Here is a 21,698-nt window from a genome sequence, read left to right on the forward strand (position 1 = left end):
GATAGGCAGGTGGATCCAAGTTATTGCCTGGGGAGATGAAGTCATGGCTAGAATAAGGACCAGAAAGCTGGATCAGGGAAGAGAGTAGCTCCCTAATATGGGAAAGGTGTTTAAATATTGTTGAGTGTAAACCCCATCAATTTGATGTGATCTGGGGCCCATATTCATCTTAGGAGCATATAGGACCTGCTTTTTATGTATTATGTCATGTCCTTGTTTCACTGGCACCCTCAACTCCAATCTTTCCTTTGGTGGCTATTTTTTCCTAAGGGAGGTAATTATATTAGCTGCTTTATATTTTTTATTATTATATTTATGCTAGAGGATTAGGACTATTTCAGATCCTGTAGGGTTTACTAGATGTTCCCCACTTCCTGGATCTCCTGGAAGATTTCAGCTGTAGCTTCTTCTGGAATAACTTTTTATAAAGTCACAATTCTTAGTTACAGTGGCTAAACTAAGCTGAAAAGTAATTTACTGGGTTATTTGGAGAGTAACCAGTATCAGCAAATGAGCCAGTCTAAACTAGTCCTGGTACAGTCAGAATAAAAAGAATGAAAACCAGGACTGTCACACAGGAGTACTGCAGTATGTTCCCCACCATTGATGCTACCAGGCATTGGCTATCACCATGGCTACATAGTTAAAGTTATCTCCAGATACCAGAGGTTGTTGCTGCTGCTGCTTCTGCAGTAGAGATAATTTCCCTGCTTCCTTATGTCACTAGCAACAGCCTACAAAAACTAGGCAGTTGCCCATCATGAATTGACACTGCATTGCACTTCTTTCTTTCTTTCTTTCTTTCTTTCTTTCTTTCTTTCTTTCTTTCTTTCTTTCTTTCTTTCTTTCTTTCTTTCTTTCTTTCTTTCTTTCTTTCTTTCTCTTCCTTCCTTCCTTCCTTCCTTCCTTCTCTTCTCTCTCTCTCTCTCTCTCTCTCTCTCTCTCTCTCTTTCTTTCTTTCTTTCTTTCTTTTTTATGATTTTTTTTTCCTCCAGGGTTATTGCTGGGCTGGGTGCCTGCACCATGAATCCACCGCTCTTGGAGGCCAACCCTTCCCCCTTTTGTTGCCCTTGTTGTTGTAGCCTCGCAGTGGTTATCATTATTCCCATTGTTGATGTTGTTCATTGTTCGATAGGACAGAGAGAAATGGAGAGAGGAGGGGAAGACAGAGAGGGGGAGAGAAAGATAGACACCTGCAGCCCGCTTCACTGCTTGTGAAGCGACTCCCCTGCAGGTGGGGAGCCGGGGGCTCTAATCGGGATCCTTACACCGCTCCTTACGCCTTGCGCCACAAGTGCCTAACCCACTGCACCACCCCCCAACCCCCTGCATTACACTTCTGAAGGATAGCAACACCTCAGAGGCTTGGAAAGCAAAGCAAAACAATAAACTTTTTTTCTTTTTGGCTTTTATAAGCGATGCATCCAACTTCCCAACTCGTGTTCAGAGAATTTATAAAACACCAAAGAGAGTCTAAGACAAATGACCTCTACAAAAAAATAACTCAATTATATTTTAAAACATGAATTCTCCTTTAAGCTGTAGAATTCTGCTTGGGTCTATAATCCAAAAGAGTAAAAAAGAAAAATGACAAAGCTTCTACAAGTAAATGCTGATGGAATCTTTATGACTTTAACATAGGAATATATATATATATATATATATATATATATATATATATAATCTCAGGATTCAAAAATCACTAACCACAGATAGAAATAGAATGGATTTAATGATATTATAGTAAAATTGTGGGCTTCTGTGCATTAATAAATGAAGGACTTAGGCTAAAACATGGCACATCCAGTTTAGTGCACACATTACTCTGTGCAAAGACCTGGGTTCAAACCCTAAGTCTTCACCTGCAGAGGAGAAGATTCATGAGTAGTGAAGCAGTGCTGCAGATATCTCTCTTTCTCCCCCCCCTTTTTTCCTTTTATGGGGGGATTATTATTTTATAGTCAACAGTAAAATATAGTAGTTTGTATCTGTGTAACATTTCTCAGTTTTCCACATAAACTCTATATTTCTCCCTTTATATTTCTCCTTCCCATCTCAATGTTTCTCTGTTCTATCAAATAGAAAGAAAAGGGGGGGCGGTTCGGGCAGTAGCACAGTGGGTTAAGTGCAGGTGGCACAAAGTGCAAGGACCGGCTTAAGGATCCCCGTTCGAGCTCCCGGCTCCCCACCTACCGGGGAGTCGCTTCACAGACAGTGAAGGAGGTCTGCAGGTGTCTTTCTTTCTCTCCCCTCTCTGTCTTCTCCTCTCTCCATTTCTCTCTGTCCTATCCAACAACAACAACATCAGATAACAACAGTAACAACTACAACAATAAAACAACAAGGGCAACAAAAGGGAATAAATACGTATTTTTAAAAACTTGAAAAAAAAAGAAAGAAAAGGGAGGGGCAGGGAGGGGAAATAACCACTGGGACACTGAATTTGTCATGCAGGCACCAAGCACCAGCAATAACCCTGGTGGCAATAAAAAGTACATAAAATGAAAAATAAAAGACTTTAGGCATAGAGTGAATGACAGTATTTGTCAGGCATGTAACACTCAAAATGATTAGCACACAAGGACCTGCAAAATGAACCATGTGGATAGTGTACTGGCTTTGCTGTGCATAAGACTCAGGTTTAAAGCTAGCACTTACAGTACTGGAGGAAGCTTCAGTGAAGTGGTCCCTTTCTCTCTGTAGCTCTGTATCTCTCTATTTGAAAAAGACATCTCAGGATGAGGCATCCTAAGTGACAACAAAAACAAAGAAAGTTTAGTATCTAGAATAAAATGCAAATATTTGCAGAACAATGCATACTGGATGATCTCACTTGTAGGTGGGATTAAAGAAACAAGGAGAGAAAGGCGAAACCCAGGGTGAAACTTGTGTGTAATCTGTTGCAGCAATAATAAGGGCTGTGGGTGGGGTGATGGGGTTGATCGGATATGGTGGCGATCCAGGATCCAATCAATGCATGATGGTGTAGGGGACTTGACTTGCTGGTGGGAGTGGTGAGCAGGCATCTATCATGGAAAGAAAGGAAACAGTAACCATATGACAAGGACTGTCTTGCAAATCACTTTTTCCTGATAAGTTCTAAAAGCCCACAAATAGGAAAACAAACAAACAACTCAATATATAAGCAGGCAAAATACTTACTTGCATGGATATTTCACAGAAGAAATATTCACATGATAAGTAAATAAAATTTTTACTACTTATTGCCAAAAAGGCTATGTAATCATAATGTCATGCTAGCACCTAACACAGGAGTATAACCATAAAGAAAATTCTAAAAATAGGGGGCCAGGCAGAGACACACCAAGTTAAGTGCACAAGCTACAATGCAAAGAGACCCAGGTTCAAGCCCCCAGTCCTCACCTGGAGGGGAAAAACTTTGAGAGTGGTGAAGCAGTGCTGCAGATATTTCTCTCTCTCCCTCTCTACCACCCCCTTCTTAATATCTGGCTGTTTCTATTTAATAAATAAATATTTTAAAAAGAGAAAATTCTAATATTACCAAGTAAGAAGATGTAAAAGAAATGTCCATATACTACTGGTGGGACTAAAAATTGGTACAATCACTTTGGAAAACTGTTGATAGTAACCATTAAAGTCAGCATAAACATATCCATTATCTAGTGAATCCTCTTATAGTTATCAACCAAGCAGCAATGCACACAAAGGCATCCCAAAACACAGGTACAAGGATGTCTGTAATAGCGTTGTCATTCATAATAGCATCAAATTGGAGATAATAAACTGATCATCATTAGAAAAATGGAAAAAATGCTGCCTTCACAAAATAGAATATCCTACAGCAAAATCTGTAAAAGGCCTTTGTGTAAATATGTTAAGCTCTGAGTGCCATATTGTGTCCATGGCAACTGCTGAACTCTACTGCTGTGGGGTGAATACAGTAACAGATAACAAGTAAACAAATGAACCAATGAGCAGAGCTATGTTTCCAGAAAACACTGCCAACCTGTGCCATTTAGCTATGGAGATGAGTTTATAGTTGTTTCATTAAAGAATATGATAAATCTTACCATATATGTTAACTAATAAAAAGGAAGGAAAAAAAAAGAAGAAAAGGAAAAATAAAGAAAGGAGGAGAAGAACAAGGAAGGAGACTAAGAATAAGAATAAGAATAAGAATAAGAAGAGTAGGGGCTGAAGGTAGATAGCATAATGGTTATGCAAATAGACTCTCATGCCTGAGGCTCTAAAGTCCCAGGTTCAATCCCCCCGCACCACCATAAGCCAGATCTGAACAGTGCTCTGGTTAAAAAATTTTTTAAAAAGGAGAGGAATAATAATAAGAAGAAAAACAACAACAAAGAAAAGAATATACTTTGAAGTGTAGAGGAAGAGTTTGGGAAGATCATGTGAGAGAGGCTTAATAAAGGTACCCTTCTGCTTTTGTCACCCTGGACTAGTCCTCTCACAATATCTTATGTCAATCTTCTCCAGGAATCCTTTTACATTATACAATTTAAGATAGTATACTTCCTAACCTTTAGCACGTCAAAGGGTGAGCTTTGATATGTTCTGAAGAAATATTCCCCAGAGCCCTGCCCCACTAGGGAAAGAAAAAGGCAGGCTGGGAGTATGGATCAACCTATCAACGCTCATATTTATCAGGGAAGCAATTACAAAAGCCAGACCTTCCACCTTCTGCACCCCATAATGACACTGGGTCCATACTCCTAGAGGGATAAAGCATAGTAAAGCTATCAGGGGAGGGGATGGGATACTGAGTTCTGGTGGTGGGAATTGTGCCCCTCTTATCCTATGGTTTTTGTCAGTGGTTTCTTTTTTATAAATAAAAATTAAAAAAAAAAATTCTACCATTTGTTTACCCCCCAAAAAAATTACATAGTAGAACAGTAAGGTGTCATTTTTTTTTCAGCTAGAGAAATTTGTACTAATACACAGTTGGACAAATACACAGTTATTTTGAACTTGAGAATTTATTTAAGTATCAGTAACCAAAGTCCATAATAAGTGCCAAAGAGTTAGAACTTTAACTGTATCCTGTGGGTGAAAATCAATTATAAAAGAAATGTGTTAGAGTCATTGAAATGCAGCTAACAAATTCAGAGTCATAAAGCTGAGTGAATGTTTTGCAGATATCAGAATATTTGACCTTGAGGTCTATCATAAAAGAGTGACTCATAATAAATGAAAAAAAAAATTTACATCTTCTAAGACAACTTCAGATGAAATATTTAAATATAGTTTGGCCTTTGGTCTTCCTTTCGAGCACAGACTGTACTTAATATGGAGAAGAAATGGAGACCTTAATAAACACATAATGAAAGATAGAAAGTACAGATTTTTAAAACTTCCTTTACATAAGACTGATGTTATTAATAGCTAAAAGAACAATGCAACAGATATCTAATGAGCTCAGTGTGTGCTATGCCATTATGTTTCAAGCATGTATATAAGTAAAGATGTTAGTTGGGGAAATGTTTTCCTTGTGTGCATATAAGGAGAGAACAGAGAGTGGTTTGCAGAAACTTATGATGTAAAAATAAGAAATCATACTTATGATGTAAAAATAAGAAATTGTACCCATGTGACAACAACTGTCATATAAAATCATTATTTATCAAGAAAAACATAAAAGTCCACAAATAGGAAAAAAGATAGCTCAATAAATCAGTAATATTAAATGAGGCATTGAATGTTGAGAAAATCCGGAAAACTCATAATACCCTTCAGGATCTTTGCTAGCACTATATACAGGTTCTGAAATGTAGGTTCAAAATATCTACAAAGAATCAAGAAGATAGACCATAGATCTTCATGATGCTAGTTAGGCTCCTAAAACTGCCAATGTTCTAAAATTAATCTTACAACATCTAGTTCAGCCAAACCTATCCAGTCATGTGTCCATGGAATTATCAGGCTTGTCTATCATCTACCCTTATAAGATTCTCTATGTCTCCTCTCTGTCCATCTGCTAGTTTGTCTACTTCTTGTCATCTGTTCATTCTTTTTTTATTTTTTTTTCCAGGGTTATTGCTGGGGCTTGGTGCCTGCACTATAAATCCACTGCTGCTGGAGGCCATTTTTTCCCCTTTTGTTGCCCTTGTTTATAGTTGTTATAATTATTGTTGTTGTTATTGCTGTCATTGTTGTTGGATAGGATAGAGATAAATCAAGGGAAGACAGAGAGGGGAGAGAAAGACACCTGCATACCTGCTTCACTGCCTGTGAAGGGACCTCCCCCTTGCAGGTGGGGAGCTAAGAGAGTGGTATGGAGAGTGGGGTGTTGTTGGTATGCTTCTAAGACCCCTTCTGTTTCATTGGTTTAATCTCCCCTGCTTAACACTGTATTCTATTTACATAACCACTGTTAACTAAGCACCACCCTGCATGCAGGGCGTTGGTTTAATCCCCACTGGTTCATGATGTCTTTTTGCTCCGTCCCCTCTCATAATACACCCTGATTTTCACTAATCTTTTTTCCCTCCACCCTCTCTATGTCACATCCTATTTCCACCCTACTTGGTGAGTATATATAAGGACAGGATTGTGATTAGAGATACTTTAGATATCTTAGCTTAGATTGCACTGTATTCCACATGAATAAAGAGATACTGCATACAGCTCTGCCAAGAGTCTCTGGTCGTCTGTCTCCTGCCCACGCCCACGAAGCTAGCTGGCAGGGTGTGTGTGTGTGTGTGTGTGTGTTTGTGTGTGCGTTTGTGTGTGTGTGTGTGTTTGTGTGTGTGTGTGTATGTGTGTGTATGTGAAAAATACAGAGACAAAGAGAGAGAGAGAGAGAAAGAGGGAGAGAAGCACATCCATAGAGTTCTACTCATTTTTATTTGTTGCTTTCATGTGGTGGTAGAAAAAGTCTTAAAAATTCAAGGCAAATCCTGTACAAAACAGTGATATGTCCTAGTCTCCATTTTTTATTATATACAAATTAAACTACAAACAGAAAAAAAGACAAGAATATGAAAAGCATTTGTGTAGACCTTTTTTTTCTAGCTTCCATAATGATTAGTTCATGGCCATTTCTATACTTCCCATAAGATTTTTAAAGCAAATATCAGATCACATAATTGCATCTGCATGTACTTTATAAATGTACTTAAACCTTAACTCTTTAAATAAAAAGTATAACTCCAGGGAGCTGGGAGAGAGATCACATGGTAAAAAGGTTGTCTTTCTATCAAAAGACCCTGGTCTTGAGTCCTGGTACCACATAGCACCACCACAACATTTAGGGAAGCTCCACAGCTGGTGGAGCAGTGCTGTGATAACATTGCCTCTCTCTATGTCTTTTTTTCTGGAATGAAAACATCAAAGTACAAGTGGTAGAATCCTTTATGCTCTATGAAATGACAACAACTCCCTAAGACTCCTCTATAATTTAATTACAAATAAAATTAACAATGTTTCTGTCATTCCATTAAGTATGCAGTACTCCAGTTTATAATTTCTCTTAAATACTTGAAATTTGACTTGCTTTCTGAGAAGGCAGGTGAAATCAAAATCTTGACAAGACCTGTGCATAATGATTAGCTGAACAATATACCCCAACACAGGGTGTGTTTCCTTAGTCTTTATTTCTCTGTAAGCTTGCCCATTTTATTTATCTACCCTTTTATACTGATGTAATTCATTCGTTAAAGAAATCAGGTCATTTCTCCTTGTAACTTCCCACTCTAGAACTGTGAATTTTTTGAGAACAAAAAATAGTGGTGTGCAAGGTATTAGCACTCACAGACCTTCCTCAGGATCCCAAGTGTGATAGGACTTTGCCATATAAGCATTGGGGGTTTTGTGCTGCAGAATTGTGTCAATAATAGAAATGGGCTTGAAAAAACCTGGTTGGGGATCTTCCCCTTAATATAGACAATAGACACTTGTTCTAATGTAAAGAAAACAAATGGAAATGAAAGACAGTAGATGAGGAAGATTAAGAAGCATTGGGGGAATTAGTTTATGATTGTGAGGAATAGTAGGCTTGGGATTTAAAAAAAACTAGAGTTAAAACTATGTATATACTTTGTTCATATTTGGGAGCTACTATTTTCCCAGATCCAGTTTTCTGGTCCTATCTCCAACTCTGACACCATCTCCCCAGACAATATCTTTAGCCCACCTACATGTTAGATGTCTGACTCAGGCAAAAATTAGTAAAGTCATGGGTCCCTTGGAATATACCTAAAATAGACTTCCTAAGTTTTCCCAAAATGGAGACCCTAAATCTCATCTTTTATATTCTTACCTTTGGGTCCTGATTATTAAACTATTTGCTCTGCTTTATATCTTAATGCTTTTCAGCCACCAAGCTGCGGATGCCACCATGATGCCAACCTGACTTTCCTGGGCAAACAACCTCACCAGTGTCTCTTGGAACACCACCTCTCCAGAGCCCTATTCCACTAGGGAAAGACAGAAATAGGCTACGGGTATGATTCCACTTGTCATGTTCATGGAGAAGCAATTACAGAAGCCAGAACTCCCACCTTCTGCAACCCATAAGGAATTTTCGTTCATATTCCAAGAGGGATAAAGACTATGATAGCTTCCAGTGGAAGGGATGGCACACAGAACTGTGGTGGTGGGAACTGTATGGAATTTTACTCCTGTTATCTTACAGTCTTGTTAATCATGATGAAATCATTAATAAATATTACACCAAAGTAAAAGACTGGGTTGGGATGTGGGTTCAGGTCCTAGAACGTGATATCAGAGGACCTAGAGGGGGTTGAATTGTTATGTGGAAAACTGAGAAATGTTATACATGTACAAACTGCTGTATTTTTTATTACTGTATTTTATTATTGACTGTAAACCATTAATTGTCCCCAACAAAAAGATTTTTAAAAATCACTAATAAGAAATTTTAAAAAAGAATTCAAGAAAACAGTAGAATTCCTTTCATTTGTGATTTTCCAAAGCTATTTTTTTTTATGTGACACTAACAGTAACTGTCAGTTGGAGTACCCCTGCTCTTTTCGTCATCTGTTTCTTTACATTCCTTCATGCTGAAGGCAACCCCAGAATGGTGTCCTTTCTACTGGTTCTTCCCTTCTCTGCTACAGTCAGCCTTTGTCTTTTCTTCTTTCTTTCTTTTTGTTTTTTTCATGTCCCACTTGACTGTTTTTTTTTTTTACTTTTTATTTATAAAAAGGAAACACTGAAAAAAAACGATAGAATAAGAGGGGTACAACTACACACAATTCCCACCACCAGAACACCTGCATATCAGGTTTCAGGGTCAGGGGGAAAAAAAAGTAGTATAGTCATGGGCCCTTTGGAATATAACTAAAAGAGGCTACTAGCTATCGACAAAACAGAAGTCCCCCAACTCTTCATCTGTACTATTCCAACCTTTGTTTTTTCTTCTTATACACTAAGATAAGATATTTAGTAGGGCCTTGTTTCACTTAATACGTGATAAATATTTTTTATAAATTAAAAAAAAAATCAAGAAGATGATACTCTGTGACCTGGTTGGTGACAAAGTAGATGAGGCTTTGTACTCTCAAATTTGAGGTCTGGAGCTTGATCCCTAGCATCACATGTGCCAGAGTGATGCTATGATTCTTCATCTCTCTCTCTCTCTCTAATAAGTATACAGGATATAACTAATATGAAAATAGTATATGGAGGAGAAATCTTTTGATCTAGAGACATGGCATTTTCTTTCCCCAAAACACTATATAGATAATTTCCAGTTAGCTAGTCACTATCTTAAAACTTTAGAATCTAAAATTGCTTACTCATGGAATGACAAAATCAAGAAAATTATAGCAATCCTTTCAGATATCAGAACAGCACACAAGGTATAAATTTAGACCAAAAAAAAAAAAATCTAGATTGTGATATGTAGTGTTTCAGCTCTGGCATTCCTTTCATTACACTGAATTAGAGGGAAGAAACTAAAGTTGATCTTCTCAGCTTTGCCTCCTACTGGATCCACTTCATATCATCAAGATATTAAATATCTGTTGACTCACTTATACTACCAAAGTTAATGCTAGATACTTTTTGTAACCAAATGATGCATATAGCATAGTTTCCTTAAGATATGACTCCTTAAATCCATCTTATAATAAGAATGAGAGAGAAAAGAAAAATCCAGTGATAAGTCCTCTTTGTTGTCTAAAAGTATAAAATTTGACTAGAAATGTAAAGGATATATATGTCTTAACTAATGTAGTTTTAGAATTTAAAAAGCAGTTCTACTTTTATATCACCATAAATGCAAAAACTGAGCTCATGCCAGATAATAAAGTAAATGAATTAAAAGCTCAAATGATAAGACAAAAAAAAATATATGGTTTCTATCAAGATGATAGGACTGATTGGTGATGACCTTGAAAGCTTTTGTAAAAGTTTTAGAGTGACATAAATTAAGGAGACAAGACATAAAAGTCAGGGATTGTCTGAATGGGAAAATGTTTTAACAAGAAGAGAACTCAAACGAACAAAAATGAATTCAAAGATAAGATTTGGATGATATGATTAGCTTTTACGGAATGAATCTATATTCACATTCAATAAAATAGCTTATGATGATAGAAAGTCATATTTTCCCTGGCATTTCTTACAAGAAATATAAAGTTCTATCCCCAATTTCTTTCTTTTTTTAGAGATTCTTTTTCTTTATTAATCTCTTACTTTATTTGTAATTGGATAGACACAGTGAGAAATTGCGAGGGGAGGGGGAAATAGAGAATGAAAAAGACAGACACCTGTAGCCCTACTTTACCACTCACAAAGCTTTCCCTCTGCAGGTAGAGGCTTGGGGCTTGAGCTCAGGCATCTGTGCATTGTAATATGAGCACTTAACCAAGTGTGGCACCATTTGCCCCCCCTAATTTCTTAATGAAGAAAATTTGGAGATACACCCAAGTTTATGGTTTCTTTAACTTTTTTCACAGACATGTTTAATATTACAATAATATAAATGAAAATAAAACCTAACACAATTTCAAGAAAATGATTAATAAAAAGTATTTTGTATGGGGTCAGGTGGTGGTACACCTGGTTAAGTGCAAACATTGTAGTGTGCAAGGATCCAAGTTCAAGCCCCTGCAGGGAAAAAGCTCATGTATAACAATGATGTTATTGCTCTAGAACAAAAGGAATGTGGATAACTCAAGTTATAAGTAGGTTAAATTTTTCACATAAACCTTGGTTTCTTTTTTTTTGGTAGCACTTTCAACAGAACATATTTACAGGAAGAAAACAAGGTGTTACCCCTAACACAATATAATATTCACCAAGTAGGAGCAGATAAAAATGATGACAGATTGATGACAAGCACTATGTTTTCAGTTTTCTTTCATTTTCAAGGGCCTTACTCATATATCTTACATACTTCATTTTTCTATTTGTCTTTTTTAAAATATTTATTTATTCCCTTTTGTTGCCCTTGTTGTTTTATTGTTGTAGTTATTATTGATGTTGTTGTTGTTGGATAGGACAGAGAGAAATGGAGAGAGGAGGGGAAGACAGAGAGGGGGAGAGAAAGATAGACACCTGCAGACCTGCTTCACCACTTGTGAAGTAACTCCCTTGCAGGTGGGGAGCCAGGGGCTCGAACCAGAATCCTTAAGGCAACCCTTGAGTTAAGCCACCTGTGCTTAACCTGCTGGGCTACCACCTCACTCCCCATACTCCAATTTTTTTTCATTTCCTGACATCCATATATTTAAAAGTCTAGAATTTTACTATCAAATTCTTTGAAATATAATAGAACAACGGAACTTTCATAAATATTGTAGAATTCAGTGCTTGTGAAATAATTAACTTAAAAATATTGGTAGATATGATGCTACATAGTCATGGAAATTAAATTGTTGATCCTTAATAATCATGGTATGCAAATAATATCAGGAATAGAAACCAAAGACTCAGTTGAACGAATAACAAAATTAGCCTTTCTAATTGATTGTGTTTTGTGAAAATTTGTTTCTTATAGTAGACCTTGTGGGCAAGTTAATCTTAGGGGCTGGGAATCTATCTTTGAAATGGCTTCATGAAGCACTAATTTAACAAGTTACTGCACTGTACTGGGAAATAGTTTATATGAAATAACACACAATTTACCATAAACTTGGTCCTAGGTTTGAAAAGACCCACAACCTACCTGCACCATATGTGGCACTGGGGGGAACTCAGTGCTAGAATGTCTCTCCTCACTCTGTTTCTCTCTCTCTCTCTTTCTCTCTCTCTCTTTAGCTCTCTCTCTCTCTTGTTCTCTCTCTTGCCCTCCCCCTTCCCCTCTCTCTCCCTCTCTCTCTTTCTTTTTCTCCCTTCCTTCCTTCTTTCCTTCCTTCCTCTACCACTCCGTCTCTTCTTTTCTTTCTCTCTCCCTCCCTCCCTTTATTATTTTTATTTCTTTACTATTGGGTAGAGACAGAGAAATTGAGCTGGGAGGGGTGATAGAAAAGTTGGTTTGCAAGCAATGGAATTACACAGCCACTAGTTCATGGTGCTGCAAAAAAAAAGACAAAAAAAAAACCCCTAGACAATCAAAAGACTAATTACTTATGCTGATTGTGAAGTGGATAGCAGTGGTGGGTGACTTTTCAGTTTGATGCTTAAGGAAAAGAGAAAACTGTAATGGAATCCACAACAACCTAAGACAAAATCAATGTCTTCCCCAGTTTTATGGCCATTGCTATTTCATAATATAAGACATGAATGACCTCATTAATCTACTTGCTTTTCCACTGCACTTTGCTGTTCTAAGGCTAGATTCACAACTGTACACAGAAGTGGAAACTTTTCAGGTTAACAGCACCTGGAGAAATAGGTGGAAATCTACCTATTCCATGCTTTTGAATTCTTACCTTCATAAAAATCACATTATCCTCAAATGTAAGATTAATGGAAAACACAACACCAAAACCACTTCTCTAAGTGTTATGATTTAAGGCAGAGGACCTCACCAATGTGTCCCAGAACCCCACCTCTCCAGAGTCTTAGCCCACTAGGGAAAGATAGAAACAGGCTGGGGGTATGGATCTACTTGCCAATACCCATGTCCAGCATAGAAGCAATTATAGAAGCTAGACCTCTCACCTTCTGCACCCCATAAAGAATTTTGGTCCATACTCACAGAGGGATAAAGAATAGGGAAGCTTCCAATGAAGGGGATGGGACATGGAACTTTGGTGGTGGGAACTGTATGGAATTACACCCCTATTAAAATTATTCCCCTTACAACCTTATAAATAAATATTAAATGACTAATAAAAAATAAAACATTGTGGTCCAGGAGGTGGTGCAGTGGATAAGGCGTTGGACTCTCAAGCATGAGGTCCTGAGTTCAACCCCCAGCAGCACATGTACCAGAATGATGTCTGGTTTTTTCCTATCATTTCTCATGAATAAATTAATAAAATTCTTTAAAAAATAAATAAAATAAAACATGAAAATTATTTTAAGGAATAAGGCAACATTTCAGCTAGTAGAGTGTATGTTGTTTAGGCAGAATTACCAGCATGTTTTACTCAATATCAAGTACTTGGTGACTTGGAAGGGATTTTCTTTCATGTCTCTAATGTGAGGAACTCGGTGCAGGAGAGGAAAATAATAGGTGGATAGGCATGCATGCACCAGCATATTTAATTGATATGTATTTTCAATTGCTTGTTGAGGGGGAAAGTGACTGTCTGCACTTAGCTTCCATAAGTCAGTGAAATGGCAGTTAATGAATGAATCTGAGGTGGACCCAACTTGTCATATTTTTATCTTTTATAAAGCCTGTATAGAAAATTGGTAGCAGTCTCTGCCAGTAATAAGGGTGGTTATTAGAACCTTTTTTTTTTTTTCCTTTTTTGACTGAGATCTTTTTGACTAGTCTGCATTGCTTATGCACATGCACGAACAAGGATGTGCACTTCTCTTGTGTGGAATTACAAAAAAGGTATCTAAGATGAGGGATTTTGCTTAGCAAAACTCTAAAGACTTGGAATGTTTCACATCTGAGACTTCTTCATTTTGAATTGCCTAGCTCTACCATCACACTGAACACTACATTCTGTCATGTGTACCTCTGAGGTCATTCTTTTTCTTTTTTCAATTTTAGTTGTAGTTATTATTGCTGTTGCTGTTGTTGTTGTTGGATAGGACAGAGAGAAATGGAGAGAGGAGGGGAAGACAGAGAAGTTGAGAGAAAGATAGACACCTGCAGACCTGCTTCACTGCCTGTGAAGTGACTTCCCTGCAGGTGGGGAGCCGGGGGCTTGAACCAGGAATCCTTATGCTGGTCCTTGAGCTTCATGCTATGTGCACTTAACCTGCTGCGCTACTGCCCGACTCCCAAGGTCACTCTTTTTCTTTGTTACATGTCACCTGTGATTATTTTCTTTTTCAGTAATACAGAGCTTCCTCCAATGTGATAAGAGTGAATGTCAACAAAAACAATCACTGTTCAAAAGCACTTAGGAGATGCTAGGCCTGATAAAGTGAAAAAAACAATTTAAACTAGAGGTATATGTGGTGTCTTAGAAATGCTCACAATTGTTGTGAGTCTCTGAGAAGTATTAATGTGTTGGATATTTATTTGAAATTAGAACTCTAGGACCAGGTGGTGGCACATCTGGTTGAATGCACATGCTATAATGGGCAAGGACCTGGGTTTGAGCCCCCGGTCCCCACCTGCAGGGGGAAACCATTGAAAGTGGTGAAGCAGTGCAGCAGATGTCTCTGTCTCTCTCCCTCTCTAGCTACCCCTTCCTCTCAATTTCTGGCTGCCTCTATCCAATAAATAAATAAAGATTTAAAAAAGCAAAAATAGAAATTTGTACTCTTCATTGTTTTTCCCCTCATGAGGAGCCCTCAGAACTATTTTGCATTGGAGAACATTTTGGAAAAACAGAAAAAAAAATCTATTTATTTATTTTTTGCCACCCAGGGATTAGTGCCTATATAAAGACAGAGAGAGAGAAAAGAGGAAAGAGAGAAGGGGAGAGGAGAGATAATGAGGTACTGTTCCACCCCTTGTGGACCCACTTCCTCTTCACACACACACACACACACACACACACACACACACACACACACACAGACACGGGGCTTGAATTGGGACCTTCCCATGGTAACATGTGTGCTTTACTGAGTGTGCTACCGCCTGGTCCCCAAAAAGAACTTACAAAATGACAGGGAGTAGAGATGGCACACCAGTTGAGCTCACGTATTACCAAGCACAAGGACGTGGTTTGCACCCCTACAACCCTTCAGGGTGAAAGTTTCAGGAGTAGTAAGGTAGTATTGGAAATGTTGCTCTTTCCTTCTCTCTCTATTTCACCCCTCCCTTCCCAATTTCTCTCTGTTCTAAGAAAAAAGGAAGGGGAATAAAAAGGGGAGAAAAGGCCCCCAGGGGCAGTGGATTCTTTGTGCAGGTACTAACCCCTAACAATAATCCTGGTGGCAATACAAAAAACCAAAAAGTTAAAAGTGTACCCCTCCTTTGCTGCTTTGAAAAAAAAAAAAAAACAGGGTTAGTGGTAGATAGCATAATGGTTATGTAAAGAGACTCTCATCCTTGAGCCTCTGAAGTCCCAGGTTCAATCCCTTCCACCACCATAAACCAGAACTGAACAGTGCATTGGTGAAAAAAAAATTTTCTTTTTAAACTCAGAAAGTGGGAGGCAGACCTGGTGCACTCAGCAGAGATCAAATATTACTATGCACAAGAACCTGGTTTCAACTCTCCCCCCGCCTGCTGTGGAGGAGCTTCATAAGCCCTGAGAAGTGCTGAGGTCTCTCTCTCTCTCTCTCCCTTTCTGTATCCAACCCCCACAGTGTCTGCCTGTCCTATCAAATAAAACCAAAGGGAGGAAAAAGGAAAAAAAGTGGCTATAGGGTACAGTGAATTTGTCATATAGACACTAAACCTCATCAATAATTCTGGTGGCAAGAAATGAATGAATGAATGAATGAATGAATGGGATTAGGAGGAATTTGATCTTGTAAATCAGAATCCATAGAAAAAGTGAAAGCAGACCTTCCTTAGAGTATTAAGTTTATATCTCTCATTCCTCTGGACCATGATTTCTTTTTTTTTTTTTTAATATTTATTTATTTTCTCTTTTGTTGTTCTTCATTGTTGTTGTAGTTATTATTGTTATTGATGTTGTCATTGTTAGATAGGACAGAGAGAAACGGAGAGCGGAGGGGAAGACAGAGAGGGGGAGAGAAAGATTGACACCTGCAGACCTGCTTCACCGCCTGTGAAGCAACTCCCCTGCAGGTGGGGAGCCAGGGGCTCTAACTGGATCTTTACTCCGGTCCTTGCGTTTTGCGCCACGTGTGCTTAACTGTGCTACTGCCTGACTCCCTGGCATGAATCTTCCTTGACTAAAATAGAAAAGGTTGTTGTAATCAGTGCAGCACAATCATGATGCTGAAAGGCTCATTTATAGATGCTATTTGTGTCATAAACATGACAGCTATGCTAACATATGCTAACATCCACTGAAGACATTTTTATTATTTTAAAAAACAACCCCGGGCAGGTAAGATTACTGCCTGTTTGGCATGTATATTTTAGATACTAAAACTGCAGGAAGTAATATGGGCAATAAATAACAACAGAGAGATTAAAGTATGATATGAGTTATAAATTAATGTTAATTTGTCTTCATGGGAAGAAGGGCATGCCTAATTTTTCAACTACTGTAAGCAAGAATTGTGTGAACATTATGGGGATATTTTGATAGAATTTACCTTAATTAATGCTCTGTTGTCCTCAAATCTTGATTTGATTGTTTTGAAAGCCTTATTATTTTTTTGGCCAGATACAGTAGTAATTATAATTTTATAGGACTTTACATATTACACTGGCAGTTACTTCCTAAAACTCTGTGAGGTACCATTATTAATACACTTTAATATATTAAGGAGGCCAGATGGTGGCGCACCAGGTTAAGTGCACATAGTACCAAGCACAAGGACCTGTGTTAAGATTCCTAATTTGAGGCTCCCCACAAATGGCAAAGCAGGTCTGCAGTTGTCTCTCTGTCTCTCTCTTTCTCTCCCTCTTACTCTCCCTCCCTCCTGTCTCAACTTCTCTCTGTCCAAATGACCTCCAGGAGCAGTGAATTTGTAGTGCTGACATCAAGCCCCAGCAGTAATCCTGGAGGCAAAAAAAAAAGAGGATAAGTAAATAAATCATTTGGAACCAATTATAATTATGCTTTAGAACTAAGACATGGCTCTATTTCTTACAATGCTAAATTTAAAAGTTCAAATTTCATCATCTATACCATTGGAATTGTCTTATTATTCAGTGAGTATAAATAAAATATATGACTATGTATTTAATACTTTTAATCTTTAAAAACAGAGAATGTATCCAAGTTCATGAAAGGAAGTCACATGTTGACTAGGTTGATGGTCAATCTTTTAGATTTTGATTATTTAAAATCCACTCCAGAGAGCACAAATGCTAAGCTGATAGAAGCATTTTGGTGTTGTTGTAGTTGACTTGTAACATACAGCTTGATAGCAAAGGTCTGTTTGCTATATGTCCAAATCAGCGAACACTGTTGAATTTCCTTTGTTGTTGTTGTTTGTTTCCCGCCCCCATATCTTTTCCAGGTTTCCCACTGCAAGAGGAAGGAAATATGCAGATAGTATGGTGTTCTATCTTCACATTCTAATGTACAAGTCTTTTCATTTCCTTTGTTAACTTTATTCCTAAATATTTTTATTGTTTTTGCTGCTATAGTAAAAGAGGTTGGTTTCTGGGTGTCTTCTTCTAGTTTAGTATTTGCATAGAAGAATTCCACTGATTTTTGTATATTAACTTTATTTTACTTACTTATTTTTTCATATTTTATTATTATATTTCTACCACGCTTTTATTTTTTATTTGTTTAAATTTTGTTAATGATTTAATATTGATTTACAAAATTTCATGTCAAGAGGGGTGCCAGTCCCTGTTCGGGGCGCCATTTGCCAGTTTAGCTAGCTTCCCGGGCGGGAGACAGACGACCAGGGACTCATGGCTGAGCTGGGAATGCAGTTCAAACTTTATTGACGAGTGGGGATGCAGTTCAACAATCTAATCTCCTCCTTCTTCATTTGAAATCTCTGTCTTTTATGTCTCCTGAGGCGGAAGTGTCAGGAAGAGGAAGTACATAGGATGGGGGTGGGGAGAAGGAAAATAGCAGGAGAACCAGTGGGGATTAAACCAATGAAAACAATGATTATGTAAATAGACCACAGCCTCAAGCAATGTAAGAGAAGAGGTTTTAGAAGCAGAATTTAGAAGCATACCAACAGAGAGGTGTAATTCCACACAGTTCCCACCACCAGAGTTCTGAATTCCCAATCCTTCCATTACAAGCCACCATAGTTCTCCCAAGGTTGCAGACATGGGTTATCTATCATCTCTAAAACTATCTGTCTACATTTGTACATAATAATCCCCTTTTTCTTCCAGGTCTAATTCTCTCTTCCCCGCCAAGCCACTCATAACCCTATTACTACATCCAAATGTCCCTTTTCCTCTTCTCTCTCCAGGTTCTGATGAAGCCAGAGCTCAGAGTTCTTTTATCCTCTTCCTCCTATCACTTCTTCTCTCACTGGGAGTATGGATCAAAATTGCTTTTGGGGTGCGTAAGGTTCTGGCTTCTGTAATTGCCTCTCTAGTGAGCATGGACATTGACAGGTAGATCCATACCCACAGCCTGTTTCTATCTTTCCCTAGTGGGGTAGGGCTCTGGAGAGGTGAGGTTCCAGGACATATTGGTGAGGTCATCTGCCCAGAAAAGTCAGGATGAAATGATGATAGCATCTGCAACTTGGTGACTGGAAGGCGGCAGGACATAAAAGTGAGACAAAATGGTTAATGAACAGGAACCACAAAGTAGGAACAAGGCAGATGAGATTAGGGATTTCAGGGTGGAAGAAAGCTAGAAAGTCCATTTTGGCATGTTTATAGGCATATATATATATTTGAATATATATATATATTTATATATATATATTTTATAATCTGACAATTCACAGTATTGGTCTATAGTTTCTAGAAGTTTTCTACTGAATTCTCTAGAATTTCCTATAGAATCATATAGGAGGGAGTCGGGCGGTAGCACAGCGGGTTAAGCGGAGGTGGTGCCAGGCATGAAGACCAGGGTAAGGATCCTGGTTCGAGCCCCGGGATCCCCACCTGTAAGGCAGTCCCTTCACAGGCAGTGAAGCAGGTCTGTAGGTATCTATCTTTCCTTCCCCCTCTCTGTCTTCCCCTCCTCTCTACATTTCTCTCTGTCCTGTACAATAAGAATAATAATAACTACAACAACAATGAAAAACAAGGGCAACAAAAGGGAAAAAAAATATATATGAATAATATAAGAATAGTGCAATAGTGACAGTTTAACTTCTTTTTCAAATTGAATCTTTTTAATTCCTTTCTCTTGCCTAATTGCTATGGGAAGGACTTCCAATTCTATTTTGAGAAGTAATAGTTATAAAGGACAGCCCTTCTTAGTCTCTGACTGGTGGTGGTAGGGAGGAACACTTTAAGTTTTTCACCACTGAATATGAGATAATATACTTTGTAATAGTCATTAGATGATAATTATAATATTTGTTCTGAAATATTTCAAATGGAATCAATTCTACCAGATCTGATTATATCTATCAAACACACACTTTCTTTTTAGATATTGTTTATTATTTCCTGTTTACTATAAATGAGGCAGACTGGGAGTATGGATCGACCAGTCAATGTCCATGTTCAGCGGGGAAGCAATTACAGAAGCCAGACCTTCCACCTTCTGCCACCCACAATGACCCTGGGTCCATACTCCCAGAGGGATAGAGAATGGGAAAGCTATCAGGGGAGGGGATGGGATATGGAGATCGGGTGGTGGGAATTGCTTGGAGTTGTACCCCTCCTACCCTACGGTTTTGTTAATGTCTCCTTTCTTAAATAAATAAATAAATCTCAATATTTCATAAAAACTTCCAGGGTAATACCATGCGTTATATGTTATACCATGCATAATTACCATGCATTATATGTTCCCTAAGTTTTGTTGGTTAATTCCAGCTAGATTTATCCTAGTTATTCTAGGCCAAATGTCCATGCATAATTTTACTAATTTGAAAAATATCTACATTAAGTGGCAATTTTTCTACGGATAGAAAAATTGAGTCATAGAGGAGTTCTGTTTAATGTAAAACCAAAAAATTTGAAGACAGGTAGGACCACAAATTCTCTGTGTGTGTATGTGTATATATAATTTGATGGTTGATAGAATTTGGAAAGCATAGTAAGAAAAATGATTGTTAAACTCAGATTTACAAACCCAGAGCTTAAATCCAAGCTCTGTTATTCCTAGTTGCTAACTTTGTAAACTTGTTAAGATATATGATCTTTCTAAGCTTGAGTTTTGTTTTCTCTATGTTAAACAGAATATAATTCATTTGTGGAGCTGGTGAGAGGATCAAGTGAGATAGAAAATGTGGCTGAGAGTCAACATTTCAAAGACTTAGCCTATGGTCTGTGCATTAAAAAGTTTGAGACGATCAATCAATTTTCCCCTCTCATATTAGTGATTTATATGACTACAAGTTAATAGGAGTATACATAAACACCATTCTCACCACCAAAAGATTGTGTCCCATGCCATTCCCCCATCCCCCAACCAGTGAAGCTGAGCATCTACCCTAACCCTCCTCCCAGAGATTTTTACTTTGGTGCCCTACGCCAAAATCTGCCCTCAGTCAGATTGTGCTTTCAGTTTCCCTTTCTGTTCTTCTTTCTCAGCTTCTGTTTATGAAGAAGTTTGTCTTTGTCTTTCTGACTTAGCTCACTTAACATAATTCCTTCTAGTTCCATCCGAGATGGGTCAGAGAAGATGGGTTCACTGTTCTTAACAGCTGCGTAGTATTCCATTGTAAATATATACCACAGCTTTCTCAGCCATTCATCTGTTGTTGGGCACCTGGGTTGCTTCCAGGTTTTAACTATTACTAATTGTGCTGCTATAAACATAGGTGTAAGCATCTTTTTTTGGTTGGGCCCTAGTCAGGGAGTCCTGGGATTCCCACACAAACATGATGAGCCTAGACCTCAGATTCCTCTCTCCATTATCACTGGTTGTCTCCATCAAGAACAACATAATAGACTCCTTTGGGGGCCCCCATAGGACCTTTCCCTCAATGTGGATAAACAATGGAAGACAATATTCTACTCTCTGAAGGGGGGTTGGATAACATACTCTATCTACCACCTGAAGATGATGGATCCTGAAATGGGTACAACTTGGAATGTTCCTACTGATGACCACAGAATGCAAGTTCAGACCTACAGGGATGTAGAGGCTAAACTGGCTCTTATGCTGAATATGGGCCCCTGATCAAATTGATGGGGTTTACAGTCAACAATATTTATACACATTTCCCATATTTGAGAGCTACTCTCTTCACTGATCCAGCTTTCTAGCCATTTTCCCAGCCATGACATCATCTCCCCAGACAATAACCTGGGTCCACCTGCATATCAGATGTCAGGCTCAGGCAAAAACTAATAGAATCATAGGCCCTTTGGAATATAACTAAAATAGACCCACTAGCTATTTCCAAAACAGAGACTCCAAATCTTCATTTGCAAAATTCCAGCCTTTAGGTTCATGATTAATCAGTAATTTGTATGGCTTTACATGTTAACTCTTTTTCATCCATCAGGT

Source organism: Erinaceus europaeus, chromosome 1, assembly GCF_950295315.1.
Source record: "Erinaceus europaeus chromosome 1, mEriEur2.1, whole genome shotgun sequence".
NCBI classification, from domain to species: domain Eukaryota; kingdom Metazoa; phylum Chordata; class Mammalia; order Eulipotyphla; family Erinaceidae; genus Erinaceus; species Erinaceus europaeus.